Source organism: Cetorhinus maximus, chromosome 8 (genome assembly GCF_964194155.1).
Source record: "Cetorhinus maximus chromosome 8, sCetMax3.hap1.1, whole genome shotgun sequence".
NCBI lineage: Eukaryota > Metazoa > Chordata > Chondrichthyes > Lamniformes > Cetorhinidae > Cetorhinus > Cetorhinus maximus.
Window position 1 is genome coordinate 57,756,024 of NC_135886.1, and position 15,075 is coordinate 57,771,098.

General features: G+C 44.6%; 1 pseudogene; it reads right to left on the minus strand.

Moving 5' to 3' along the window:
- Nucleotides 1-1,602: 1,602 nt before the first annotated feature.
- LOC144683183 (RNA-binding protein 5 pseudogene) lies at nt 1,603-4,949 on the minus strand (annotated as a pseudogene).
- Between the last annotated feature and the right edge of the window lie 10,126 nt (nt 4,950-15,075).

Consider the following 15,075-nt stretch of genomic DNA (forward strand, 5'->3'; position numbering starts at 1 on the left):
AGGAGAAAATCTATCTCCACTTGGAGAGGCAAGGTTTGATCAGGGATAGTCAGCATGGCTTTGTCAGAGGGAGGTCATGCCTAACAAATTTTTTGAGGAGGTGACCAGCCGTGTAGATCAGGGTAGAGCAGTTGATGTAGTTTATATGGATTTCAGCAAAGCCTTTGACAAGGTCCCACATGGGAGACTTATCAAGAAGGCAAATGCACATGGGATACAGGGTAATTTGATAAGGTGGATTCAAAATTGGCTTAGTTGTAGGAGACAGAGGGTGATGACAGAGGGCTGCTTTAGTGACTGGAAGTCAGTGTCCAGTGACGTACCACAGGGATCTGTGCTGGGTCCCCTATTACTCGTCATTTATATAAATAACATAGATGACTATCCGGGGGTAGGATTAGTAAGTTTGCAGATGACACAAAGATTGGCTGGGTGGCTAATAGTGAGGTTGAGTGTCTTGGGCTACTGGAAGATATAGACGGGATGGTCAAATGGGCAGATAAGTGGCAGATGGAATTTAATCCTGAAAAGTGTGAGGTGATACACTTTGGAAGGAGTAATTTGACAAGGAAGTATTCAATGAATGGCATGACACTAGGAAGTTCTGAGGAACAAAGGGACCTTGGCGTGTGTGTCTATAGATCTCTGAAGGCGGAGGGGCATGTTAGTGGGATGGTGAAAAAGGCATATGGGACACTTGCCTTTATCAATCGAGGCATAGATTACAAAAGTAGGGAGGTCATGTTGGAGTTGTATAGAACCTTGGTGAGGCCACAGCTGGAGTACTGTGTGCAGTTCTGGTTGCCACATTAGAGGAAGGATGTGATTGCAGTGGTGGGGGTGCAGAGGAGATTCACCAGGATGTTGCCTGGGATGAAACATTTAAGTTATGAAGAGAGGTTGGATAGACTTGAGTTGTTTTCGTTGGAGCAGAGAAGACTGAGGAGCGAGCTGATCGAGGTGTATAAGATTATGAGGGGCATGGTCAGGGTAGATAGGGAGCAGCTGTTCCCCTTAGTTGAAGGGTCAGTCACGAGGGGACACAAGTTCAAGGTGAGGGGCAAGAGGTTTAGGGGGATGTGAGGAAAAATTTTTTATCCAGAGGGTGGTGACAGTCTGAATGCACTGCCTGGGAGGGTGGTGGAGGCGGGTTGCTTCACATCCTTTGAAAAGTACCTGGATGAGCACTTGGCACGTCATAACATTCAAAGCTATGGGCCACGTGCTGGTAAATAGGATTAGGTAGGTAGGTCAGGTGTTTTTCACATGTCAGTGCTGACTTGATGGGCCGAAGGGCCTCTTCTGCACTGTGTGATTCTGTGATTCTTTCTTCTGAGAGAGAGAATGTGTTACGAAAGCTACACTTACCTCGCTGGAGAGTGGGAGGTCGGAACTCCAAGTCCTGGCAGACTTCAGAGTTTCCATGCATGTGAAGGCTGGGAGTGGGCAACACATGCATTTCTGCATTTTTAAGTTCTGTGGTCCGGGGACCAGCCCAGTGTGCCTGTGCATGAAGAAAAATGGTATGAAAACCCGGATTATGTGACTGGGAGCGGAGTGCAATTGAAAACAAGTGTCCCAGGCAGGGGAGAGGGTGAGTCCCAGACAGGGTACAGGGACAGGAAGAGGTCCCAGTTAAGTTTATAAAATAAGAAAAGGCTGCGGTTAGCAGACTTTAAGCTCAGGAGAAGCCCTGAAGATCCAAGAAAGCAGCAGAAGATTGGTGACTCTGGCTGTGGGCCACTGGGGTGAAGGTACACTTTTGGAGCAGTAGTATTCTGCTTGGCACGGCCCAAGGGCTGAAGTTGTGCTTGTGAGTTAGTGCTTGAATGCATACTCAAGGATCCAGGGAACAGGATCTCAGGAGATGAAACTGAAACCCTGCGAGGTGGGCCATCATTGATGCTATCTGAGTTGGAGAGACTTATGCTGAGAATTTCAAGGCATGATCTTCAGAGGTGAATACTGGAATCTTTTGTAAGAGAGACAGAGTTTCAGTGCGACTGTTTACTGACATCTGGGTGAGTTGTTGAGAACTCCATGCACTCTCTCTTGGTCGCATTGGCCATTTATTGTGAAGTGTGATGTGTTTGACCATGGTTTACTTGTTAATTCGCATGTACCTCATATTAAACCTGAATGTTAGAGTACAAGAAAGATATTGCAAATTGTTTTATCTTTTTGACCTTGTAAAGTTTGTTTGTTCAAAATCAGTGGAATCTTGTGGCTTTATTCACTGAGCAAGTGTCTTGAATCTCAAACTTTGTCTACTTTAAACAAAACATTATTGGTCCCTAACTTAATCTTACCAAAAACTTGGCCTCGGTTTTCATGCCATTTTCCTTCATGCACAGGCACACTGGGCTGGTCCTCAGCCTGAAGAACTTAAAAATGCAGAAAAGCATGTGTTGCCCACTCCCAGTCTTCGCATGCATGGAAACTCTGAAGTTTGTCAATCCTTTGGAGTTCCCGACCTCCTGCTCTCCAGCAAGTATCATAACAATACATATTCATTCTAACATCCACACTTAACTTCCAGTCTTTCACTTGTATCACATGCCCACCATAACCTCCAGTTTTATAAAGTCAGAATTTAAAAGATTAAAATGTAGTTGTTAAACTTACAAATGTAACCAAAGCAGGAAAAGTGAAAAAAAAAGCTAACCCATTAACATCCTTTCTTGCACAACAAAGCAATCATTGTATCATTATTTACAATACAAGAAATATTATTCCATTACTGAGAATCTGGCAAAAATGGCTTCTGGGACAGAATCTTTAGAGATATCTGCAGTGTTGACACTGTAAGAATTTTCACATGTTCCAAGTCCAGCTTCTTTCACTCTTAATTGTGCCTCAATTGGAGCAGGAATGCCTTGTTGGTTTCAACCAAGTCCTGAACCTTTGTTCCAGCCTTTGGTTCGTAACATCCAGCTTCCAATATTATCTCTGCCAATTCCAACTTTAGTTGGTTGCTCAAAATCAATAACTTGGAGTGTAAAAAAATCCCTCTTGGGCTCTGGGATTCCATGCTTCTCTTTCATTTCTGCTGCCCTGTTTCTGTTCTTCATCTCTCGTTCAGTCTTCTCTAAAGCTTCAAGTTCTGTCACTTTTGCTCTTCTGTGAATCTCTAGATTTTGTTTGTGCAGTTCAGGGGTTGCTGACATCCAATGAATATTTCTTTACTGGGGAACTGTCTTCTATACAAAAGGCTGGCCATTTTCTTCCAATCTGTCAGTTTCTCCTTTCCATCGTTGGTCTTTTCATGTTCTTCAGTATCACTTTCTCCAATGTAAGCTGCTATAGGACCTTACTGTGGGCTCTTCAGCATATAGTCCCTTCATCAGGAGTAGCAGACCTCCTTAGGACTTTGACTGTTGCTAGTGACCTCTCTGCTGAAGTACTTTGCTTTCTCTCAAACGACGCAAAGCCAGCATCTGCCACTGCAGACTCCTTCTACTCATCCTCTCTAAGCTGCCCAATGGCCTGGAAGCTGGATTTGAAATTTTCTTTGTTTTTTCAAACTCTTAGCCCATTGTTCCAGGTCTTTGTCAATTTGCTGTGCAGTTTTGCTCTTTGGTTTTTCTTTTTTCTCTTTATCATCTTTATTAGCTGCACTAGCAGCAGCATTCTGTTGTGCAGTATTTTTGGATGCAGGCAGATACTTCTGCTTTGCTCCATTCCAATATAAGTATTGTAGAGTTTGTGTACTATAGTAGTACTGAGAGTTAGGATCATAGTAAAGTCCAGTCTGCTGATCAAGTAAAATCCAGATGAATCATCATACTGGTAACTGGAAACATCACGTACAGAGAATTTGGAGTCTGAAGAAGCAGCACCTGGGTACGCTGTTGACCGGCATGTGTCGTTTAGACGTCCAACATCTATCTGAGCACTTTGCTGGTAGCTTTGAAAGCTTCTTGAATATATTTGAACCGACAATATAGGTGTGTTTTCAGAAGTACTACCAGCAGGACCTGTGAAAGTAGCTGATGCCTGGTATGTGACAGATGGTTGTTGACTGTGGTCCATAGGCCCTTGTTGAAAGTGCTGGTATTCCTGCAACTTCTGTGTGTAATGTTGACCATAGTTAACAAGTTCAGATAGTGGGAGGTAATTGTAATCTGAACCCTGTTGAGCCTGGCTTGATGACCACCGAGCTGCAGCAATGACTGTACTTGCAACAGTCATGGACTGATCCGATTTCCATCACTAAAGGAGAGGTCCTTCCTTGCACTCTTTGCAAAATCAACACCAATAATTTTGCCATCATGCTTAATGGTGGCTGAAAGGATTCTCTGCTGGGCACCTCCTCTCCTTTAGTCAGGTTCCCAAAGGTCTCAGCCAACCAAACTTCTCACTCTATCATATCCCCTGACCTTCCCCTCTCTGATGCTGAACGTTCAGTCCTCAGCAAAGGACTCAGTTTCATATCCTTACGCCCTCACCTCAATGAATTTCGGGCTCGGCACAATGCTGAACTCTTCTTCCGCCGCCTTCGTCTCCGTGCTCACTTCTTTGGGGCAGGAGTCCTCTCCCCGTTCAACGGATCCTTTTACCCGCCTCCAATATTCTCCCTCCACCTGGACCCCTCCCTCTGGATTCTTACCTGCTCTTGATCTTTTCATTGAGAACTGTTGGCGTGACATCAGTCGTCTCAACTTCTCTGCTCCTCTCACTCACTCTAACCTGTCTCTTTCTGAACTTGTCGCACTCCATTCTCTCAGGTCCAACCCTGACTTTGTCATCAAACTTGCTGACAAGAGTGGTGCTGTTGTTGTCTGGCGCACTGACCTCTAACTCGCAGAGGCTGAGCGTCAACTCGCAGGCACTTCCTCCTACCTCCCCCTGGACCATGACCCCATCACTGAACATCAAGCCATTGTTTCCAGGACTGTCACTGACCTCATCTCCTCTGCAGATCTACTCTCCACTGCTTCCAACCTCATAGTCTCCCAACCTCAGACAGCCCACTCCTACCTCCTACCCAAAATCCACAAACAGGATTGTCCCGGCAGACCGATCGTGTCAGCCTGTTCCTGCCCCACGGAACTCATTTCTTGCTATCTTGATTCCATTCTCTCTCCCCTTGTCCAGTCCCTTCCCACCTACATCCGTGACTCCTCTCATGCCCTACATCATATCAACAATTTCAAGTTCCCTGGCCCCAACCGCCTCCTCTTCACCATGGACGTCCAATCCCTCTACACCTCCATCCCCCACCGGGATGGTCTGAGGGCTCTCCACTTCTTTCTCGAACAGAGGCCCGAGCAGTCCCCATCCACCACCATTCTCCTCCGTCTGGCTGAACTTGTTCTCTCACTGAACAATTTCTCCTTAAACACGTCTCACTTCCTCCAAATAAAAGGTGTGGCTATGTGTACCCGCATGGGCCCCAGTTATGCCTGTCTCTTTATGGGGTGTGTGGAACATTCCTTGTTCCAGTCCTACTCAGGCCCCCTCCCACAACTCTTTCTCCGGTACATCGATGATTATTTCGGTGCTGCTTCATGCTATCGTCTGGATCTGGAAAAATTTATTAATTTTGCTTCCAATTTCCACCCCTCCATCATTTTCACGTGGTCCATCACTGACACTTCCCTTCCCTTCCTTGACCTCTCAGTCTCAATTTCTGGTGATAGACTGTCCACTAATATTCATTACAAGCCTACCAACATCTGCCACTTGCTTGTCCTGGTTGCTACCCTTAATGTCCCCATTAGCACATTCCTTAGATAATATCACCACATTTAACACCCCTTTGTCCTTTTGTCTATGATATCTTTGGCAATCTCTTCTTTGCCTCCACCTATCACTGGCCCTCTATCCAGCTCTACCTGTCCCACCCCCCTCCACCATCTTATATTTCACCTCATTTCTCTATTTCCTTAGTTCTGTTGAAGAGTCATACGCACTTGAAACGTCAACTGTGTTCCTCTCCGCAGATGCTGTCAGACCTGCTTAGTTTTGCCAGCTATTTTTGTTTTTGTTTCAGATTTCCAGCATCTGCAGTATTTTGCTTTTTTCTCACTCATCTAACTGAGTTACTGGCTCTTTGTTATTTAAACCTGTCTGCCTGACTTGGGATCGGGTCACTACACAGTCTGGGAAAATCCCAGGGACTTCCTCTTGTAACTGTTCTATCTCTTTTTTCTCGCTTGGTTGGTCTAGGACTCGAGGAGGCGCGATCACCCTATTCCTAGAAAAATCGTTACCAAGCAGAAAATCTATGCCAGCCACCAGCAGGTTAGGGACAATCCCTACAATAACTGGCCCAGAGACTGTTGCTTTGCTGCATCCTTGTATAAATATTGTGGAGTTTATGTATTGTAGTAGTACTGAGAGTTAGGGAAATTGTAAAGTCCAGTCTGCTGATCAAAGTAAAATTGTCATATTGTAAGTGGATCCAATATAGGGGACCAGACATGTATTCTCCTCCAATCCCATTTATCAGCATTTTAGCATTCATGGAAATGTTAGGTTTTTTCCCCCAGCATTAAGGATTGAGGTCTTGTGTCAGTAAATAAATAGTAAAAGGGTGGTAAAAGAAAGAATATGGCAGATTAGGGATAAAAAAGAGACTTCCAAGTGGAGGAAGGAGAAATAGCGGAGGTATTAAGTGAGTAATTTGCATCTGTCTTTACGAAGGAAGAAGATGCTACCCAGGCCGAGGTGAGAGAGGAGGTAACTAGTACATTCGAAGAATTTACAATTGAGAAGGAGGAGGTGTTAGAAAGGTTATCTTTACTTAAAGTAGATAAGGCACCAGGACCAGATGAGATGCATCCAAGGGTACTGAGGCAAGTGAGTGGAAATTGCAGAGGGGTGGTGCCACAGGACTGGAGAACAGTGAATGTTACAGCCTTGTTCAAAAAGAGGTGCAAAGATAAAGCCAGCAACTACAGACCAGTTTGACTTCAGTAGTAGGAAAACTTCTGGAAGCTATACTTAGGGACAAAATCAATAATCAGTTAGACAAGTGCAGGATAATTAAGGAAAGCCAGCATGGATTCATTAAGGGAAAATCATGTTCACCTAACTTGCTGGAGTTTGTTGAAGAAATAACTGCGAAGGCTGATAAGGGCAACGCTGCTGAGGTGGTGTATATGGATTTTCAAAAGCCATTCGATACAGTGCCACACAACAGGCTTATGAGCAAAATTCTAGCTCATGGAATAAAAGGGAAAGTAGGCACTGAGATAAAAAATTGGCTGAGTGACAGGGACCGAGAGCAGTGATAAATGGGTGTTTTTCAGGTTGGAGGAAGGTTTGTACTGGAGTTCAGTGTTGGGACCCTTGCTCTTCCTGATGTATATTAATGAGCTAAACTGTGGTGTTCAGGGTAAGCTTTCAATATTTGCAGATGATACGAAGATTGGAAACATTGTCAGCTATGATGAGGATAGTCTTGAACTTCAAAAGGCCAGCATTTATTGCCCATCCCCAATTGCCCTTGTTCAGAGGGCATTTAAGAGTCAACCACATTGCTGAAGGTCTGGAGTCACATGTAGGCCAGACCAGGTAAAGATGGCAGATTTCCTTCCCTAAAGGACATTAGTGAATCAGATGGGTTTTTATGACAATTGGCAATGGTTTCATAGTCATTATCAGACTTTTAATTCCAGATTTTTTTTGAATTCAAATTTCACCACCTGTCCTGGTGGGATTCTGAGATTTGAACTTAGGTCCCCAGAGCACCCTGGGTCACTGGAATACTGCCTTCCCTAATGTTGATGGATTGGGCAGACAGGTGGCAGATGAAGTTTAAAGCAGAGAAGTGTGAGGTGATTCATTTTGGTAGGAAGAATATAAAGAGTACAAAATATAGGGAGACTCTAAAGAAGGTGCAGGAATGTCCTTTAGGGAAGGAAATCTACTGTCCTTCCTTTGTCTGGCCTACATGTGACTTCAGACCCACAGTAGTGTGGTTGACTCTTAAATGCCCTCTAAACAAGGGCAATTAGGGATGGGCAATAAATGCTGGCCTTGCTAGTGACACTCAACATTCCAGGAACAAATTGAAAAAAAAAGGATCAAGAGTGATTGCACGCCAACATGTTTCACAACAGCATTTATAAGGCGTGCACTTCGAGGGGAACTCAGAGGTGAGTGCTCACTAACGTTGCGCAGTGCTCGCAAGGGTCACCCGTTTGACTTCAAGGTTGAGATGCCACACGTTCAGGCAAGGGCACAGGCAAGTCACTTTTTCCCAGCTGGCTGACAGTGCAGTGCTGGGGTAAGGACTGTACTGTGGTTGGGGCAAATAGGGGGGCAATGCAGTACGCTGTGAGGTGAGTTGTGGGGGGGGGGCGCAAGGCAGCCTTGTCTAATTGATAGTCACTAGGTTCTTGCAAGCTGTGTGGACGAGAGCGGGGACTGCAGGGAGGATGAGCGAACTCATCACAGAACCGTGGTACAGGAAGCCATTCAAGTTAGGGGAGGAAATAGGAACATAGTACTGGTAGGGGACAATATAATTAGGGGGATAGATGCTGTTCTCTGCAGCTTTGAGTGTGAGTCCCAAAGGCTGTGTTGCCTGCCTGGTGCCAAGGTTAAGGACATCTCCTCAAGGCTGGAGAGGAACTTGGGAGTTTTTTTTTAATTCATTCACGGGATGTGGGCTTTGCTGGCTGGGCCAGCATTTATTACCCATCCTAAACTGCCCTTGAGAAGGTGGTGGTGAGCTGCCTTCTTGTACCACTGCAGTCCATGTGGTGCAGGTACACCCACAGTGCTGTTAGGAAAGGAGTTCCAGGATTTTGACCCAGTGGCAGCGATATATTTCCAAATCAGGATGGTGAGTGGCTTGGAGGGGAATTTCAAGGTGGCGGTGTTCCCATCTATCTGCTGCCCATGTCCTTCTGGAGGTAGTGGTCATTGGTTTAGAAGGTGCTGTGGAAGGAACCTTGGTGAATTCCTGCAGTGCATCTTGTAGATGGTACACACTGCTTATACTGTGCATCGGTGGTGGAGTGAATGTTTGTGGATGTGGTGCCAATCAAGCGGGCTGCTTTGTCCTGGAGTGGGTGGGGAGGGATCCAGTTGTCGTCATCCACGTTGGTACCAACGACATTGATAGGACTAGAAAGGAGGTTCCGCTGAAAGAATTTGATCAGTTAGGAGCTAAATTAAAAGCAGAACCTCCAAGGTAATAATCTCGGGATTACGACCTGACCCATGGGCAAACTGGCATAGGGTAAATGGAGTCAAGGAGTTAAATACAATAGTTAAATGGAGTCAAAGGGTTTCAATTCATAGGGCACTGGCACCAGTACTGGGGTAGAAGAGAGCTGTTCCAATGGGACGGGCTTCACTTGAACCATGCTGGGACAGTGTCCTGGCAAATCGAATAACAAGGGCTGTAGGGTGGGCTTTAAACTAAATTGAGTAGGAGAGGGGTCTGTACAGCAGATATGTAGGCTTACAAAGCAAAAGGATATGGAAGCATTGCAGGGTAGCTATTTAGGTAATGATATCCAGAGTGTGACAGGAAGGGACAAACATAAAAACCAGCAGCAAATAGGACTCCTGCGATGAGTAACTCACCTCCTGACTCCCTAAAGCCTGTCCACCATCTACAAGGCACAAGTCAGGAGTGTGATGGAATACTCCCCACTCGCCTAGATGAGTGCAGCTCCCACAACACTCAAGAAGCTTGACACCGTCCAGGACAAAGCAGCCCGATTGATTGGCACCCCATCCACAAACATTCACTCCCTCCACTACCGACGCACAGGATCAAGTGTGTGCCATCTACAAGATGCACTGCAGGAATTCACCAAGACTCCTTAGACAGCACCTTCCAAACCCACGACCACTACCATCTAGAAGGACAAAGACAGCAGATAGATGGGAACACCACCACCTGGAAGTTCCCCTCCAAGTCACTCACCATCCTGCCTTGGAAATATATTGCCGTTCCTTCACTGTCACTGGGTCAAAATCCTGGAACTCCCTCCCCAACAGCACTGTGGATACACCTACTCTATATGGACTGCAGCGGTTCAAGGCGGCAGCTCACCTTCTCAAGGGCAACCGGGGATGGGCAATAAATGCTGGCCCAGCCGGCAAAGTCCACATCCTGTGAATTAATTTAAAAAAAGGGTCAAAGGGGGAAAATATGGTAAAAAGGCAAAATTAATGGCTCTTTACTTAAATGCACGTCGTATTGAGAACAAAATAAATGAATTAACGGCACAAAGAGAGGTTAATGGGTATGATCTTATAGCCATTGTAGAGGCATGGTTACAACGAGATCAAAGCTGGGAACTAAATATTCAGGGGTATGTAACTTTTTGAAAAAAACAGACAGGAAGGAAAGGGTGGTGGGGTACCTTTGTTAGTACAAGATAGAATAAGTACGATAGCAAGAAATGATCTTGGATTGGAGGATGTAGAATCCATGTGGGTGGCGGTAAGAAATAACAAGGGGAAGAAGACACTGGTAGGAGTAGTCTACAGGCCTCCTAACAGTAGCTATACTGTAGGACAGAGAATAAATCAGGAGATAATGTGGGCATGTAAAAATAGCAGTACATTAATCATGGGTGACTTTAATCTGCATGTAAATTGGGAAAATCAAATTGGCAGAGGTAGTCACGAGCAAGAATTCATAGAGTGTATTCAGGACCGTTTCCTAGAACAATATTTTGTGGATCCAACCAGGGATCAGGCTGTTTTGGATCTGGTAATGTATAATGAGGCAGGTTTAATAAATGATCTTAGAGTAAAAGATCCCCTAGGAAACAGTGACAATAACATGGTAGAATTTAGCATTCAGTTTGAGAGTGAGAAACTTGGGTCAGAAACAACTGTGCTAAACTTAAATAAGGATAATTACAAAGGAATGAGGACAGAGTTGGCTGGAGTGGGCTGGGAAAGGAGTTTAGCAGAAAAGATGGTTGATGAACAATGGCAGACGTTTAAGAAAATAATTCATGCCTCACAACAAAAATATATCCCAGTGAGGAAGAAGGATTCTAGGAAGGAGATAAACCAACCATGGTTAACCAAGGAAGTTAAGGATAGTATCAAATTGAAAGAAAAAGCATACAACGTGGCAAAGCTTAGTGGTAAGCCAGAGGGTTGGGAAAATTTTAAAAACCAATGACCAAAAAAATAACGAGGGAGAAAATAAACTTTGAGAGTAAACTAGCAAGAAATATAAGAACGAACAGTAAGAGCTTCTTTAAATATATAAAAAGGAAGAGAGAGACCAAAGTGAACATAGGCCCCTTAGAGAATGAGTCTGGGGAAATAATAATGGGGAACCAGAAAATGGCAGAGGAGTTGAATAAATACTTTTCATCAGTCTTCACGGTAGAAGACACTAATAGCATTCCAAAAATAATCAAGGGGCAAAAGCGGGAGGGGGAGGAAATAAATACAATGATTATCGCTAGAGAAAAAGGACTAGGGAAACTAATGGGGCTAAAGGCTGATAAGTCACCTGGATCTGATGGATTGCATCCTAGGATATTAAAGGAAGTAGCTACAGAGATAGTGGATGCACTGGTAGTAATCTTCCAAGAATCCTTAGATTCTGGAAAAGTCCCAGAGGATTGGAAATCTGCCAATGTAACACCCTTCTTCAAAATAGGAGGGAGGCAAAAAGCAGGTAACAAATGTTAGCTTAACATCTGTCATTGGGTACGTGTTAGAGTCTATTATAAAGGATGTAATAGCAGAGCATTTTGAAATCCATAATATAATCAAGCAGAGTCAACATGGCTTCATGAAGGGGAACTCATGCCTGACAAATATATTAGAATTCTTTGAGGTGCTAACAAGCAAGATAGATAAAGGGGAATCTGTAGATGTACTATATTTGGATTTCCAAAAGGCGTTTAATAAGGTACCGCAGGTAAGGCTACTTAATAAGATAAGAGCCCATGGTGTTGCGGGTAGTATATTAGCATGGATAGAGGATTGGCTAACTAATAGAAAACAGAGTTGGGATAAGGGGGGCATTTTCAGGATGGGCAACCTGTAACTAGTGAAATGCCACAGGGATCAGTGTCTGGGCCACAACTATTTACAATATATGATTTGAATGAGGGAAGTGAATGTACTGTCACCAAGTTTGCACAAATAGATGAGAAGGCAAGCTGAGGATGACACAAAAAGTCTACAGAGGTATATAGTCAGGTTAAGTGAGTGGGCAAAAACTTGGCAGATGGAATATAATGTATGAAAATGTGAGGCTTTGGCAGGAAGGAGCTGAATATTATTTAAATGGAGAAAGACTGCAGAAAGCTGCAGCACAGAGGGATTTGGGGATCCTCATGTATGAATCACCAGAAGCTAGCATATAAGTTCAGCAGGTAATAGGGAAGGCAAATGGAATGTTGGCCTTTATTTCAAAGGGAATAGAGTATAAAAATAGGGAAGTCTTGCTAAAACTATACAAGGTACCATTTAGACCACACCTAGAATACTGTGAACAGTTTTGGTCCCCTTATCTAAGGATACTGGCTTTGGAGGCAATCCAGAGAAGATTCACTAGGTTGATCCCGGGTATGGTGGGATTTTCTTATGAGGGGAGGTTGAGTAGGTTGGGCCTGCACTCATTGGATTTTAGAAGAATGAGAGGCGACCTTATTGAAGTATGTAAGATTCTTAGGATGCTTGACAGGGTAGATGCTGAGAGGTTGTTTCCCCTGGTGAGAGTCTAGGACCAGAGGGCATAATCTCAAAGTAAGGGGTCGCCTGTTTAAGACAGGGATGAGGTGGAATTTCTTCTCAGAGGGTAGTGAATCTGTGGAATTCTTTACTGCAGAGGGCTGCAGGGACTAGGTCATTAAGTATATTCAAGGCTGAGATAGACAGATTTTTAATCAGTAAGGGAATCAAGGGTTATGGGGAAAAGGCAGGAAGGTGGAGTTGAGGATTATCAGGTGAGCCATGATCTCATTGAATGACGAATATGTGTATGTATGTGTGCGCATGTGGGCCCACACGAAAGTGTACGTGTGTGTGTGTGTGTGTGTGTGCATGTGGACCCAGACAAGTGCATGTGTGTGTATATATATATATTGTAGGGACCCAGATGAGTGTGCATGTGTGTAGTGTGGGGCCCCAGACGAATGGGTGTGTGTGTGTGGGCCCAGACAAATGTGTGTTTGGGCCCAGATGAATTTGTGCGTATGTGTGGGCCCAGACGAATGTGTGCGCGCGCGCGCATGCGTGGGCCCAGACGAATGTGTGTGCGTGTGGGCCCAGACGAATATGTGTGGGCTCAGGCGAATGTGCGTGTGTGTATGGGCCCAGACGAATGTGTGTGTGTGTGGGGGCCCAGATGAATGTGTGTGTGTGTGTGTTTTTGGACCCAGGCGAATGTGTGTGCGTGTATGTGTGGGTCCAGACGAATGTGTGTGTGTGGGCCCAGACGAGAGTGTGTGTGTGTAGTCCCAGATGAATGTGTGTGTGTGTATGTGTGTTTGTGTACAGGTAGACAAATGTGTGTGCATGTGTAGATACAGACAAATGTGCACGCGTGTGTAGATACAGACAAACGTTTGTGTATGCGCGTGTGTGGGCCCAGATGAATGTGTGCGTGCGTGTGTTTGGGCCCAGACGAATGTGTGCGCGTTTGTGGACCCAGACAAATGTGTGCGCGTGTGTGGGGGGCCCAGACGAATTTGTGTGTGTTTGTATGCCTGGACCCACACAAGTGCGAGTGTGAGCGTGTGAGAGCCCAGACGAATGTGTGTGTGAATGTGCGCATGCACATGTGGATGGATGTGTCTGTGTGTATATTTGTGTGTGCCCAGACGAATGTGCACGCACGCGTGATCCCAGACGAATGTGTGCACGTACATGTGTGGTCCCAGACGAATATGTGTATAGGTAGACAAATGTGTGCGCATGCGGGGATACACACAAATGTGCGCGTGTGTGGATACAGACAAATGTTTGTGCGCGCGTGTGGGCCAGGACTCATCTGATCCCAGACGATTTTGTGAGCCCAGACAAATGTGTGGAGGTGTGGGCCCAGACTAGTGTGCACATATGTGGCCCAGGTGAATGTGTGTGTGTCTCCAGATGAATGTGTGTGGGCCCATACTGCTGTGTGAGACCATATGAATGGTGTTCATGTTTAACCTAGTCTTTTAAGCATGTGAAATAGTTTCAATAAACTTTTCTTGTTCTTTTGTATAAACTAAGAAAGGCTGGCTGAATAGTTCTTTACAATCTGAAAGTGTAGTGGGATTCTTACAGAATCAGCAAAGCACATCCTCTTTAATTCTCCAAAAGACCGTTATGGTGAAACATGGAGGAGAGTAGGGCAGTCCTCCTCACGTGATCGTAGTATTTCTTATTGATTTTTAAATAGTTTTCTTACTTCATTATTTAGTATTAATTGTAATTCCACCACACTTCTTCCAATGGTGCCACCAGTTTTATTTTATCTTTAAAGAATTAGAACTAACTCCTTAAATGCAGTCTGGTTGCATCAGCATGTGTAGGAAGTGCTCTTGTTAGTCTTGCAATGCCGAGATTTCTCCCACAATATGAAGTCCTGTAATACATACCCATTAGTGGAAGAAATCCTTTTAATCTTTGACAGCTAAGTATACTGACTCGCTGTAACATTTTCTTCTGTGCATCACCCTCTCTAGACATATATAGGCCAGTTAGTCTAACATGTCATCAAGAAAATACTAGAATCTATTATTAGTGCACGACATTTAGAAAATCATAATACAATCAGGCAGTCAACATGGTTTTGTGAAAAAGAAATTGTTTGACAAATTTATTAGTTCTTTGAGGATGTAACAAGGAGGGATAAAGGGAAACCAGATATAGTGTATTTGGATTTCCAAAAGGCCTTCGTTAAGGTGCCAAATTCTTTATTCTTTCATTGGGTGTGGGCATCACTGGCAAGGCCAGCATTTGTTGCTCATCCCTAATTGCCTTTGAACTGAGTAGATTGCTCAGCCATTTCAGAGGGCAGTTAAGAGACAACCAGTTTGCTGTGGGTCAGGTAAGAATGGCAAATTTCACCTCTCTGAAGGGCATTAGTGGGTTTTACAACAATCGATAGTTGGCATGGTCACCATTACTAAGACCAGC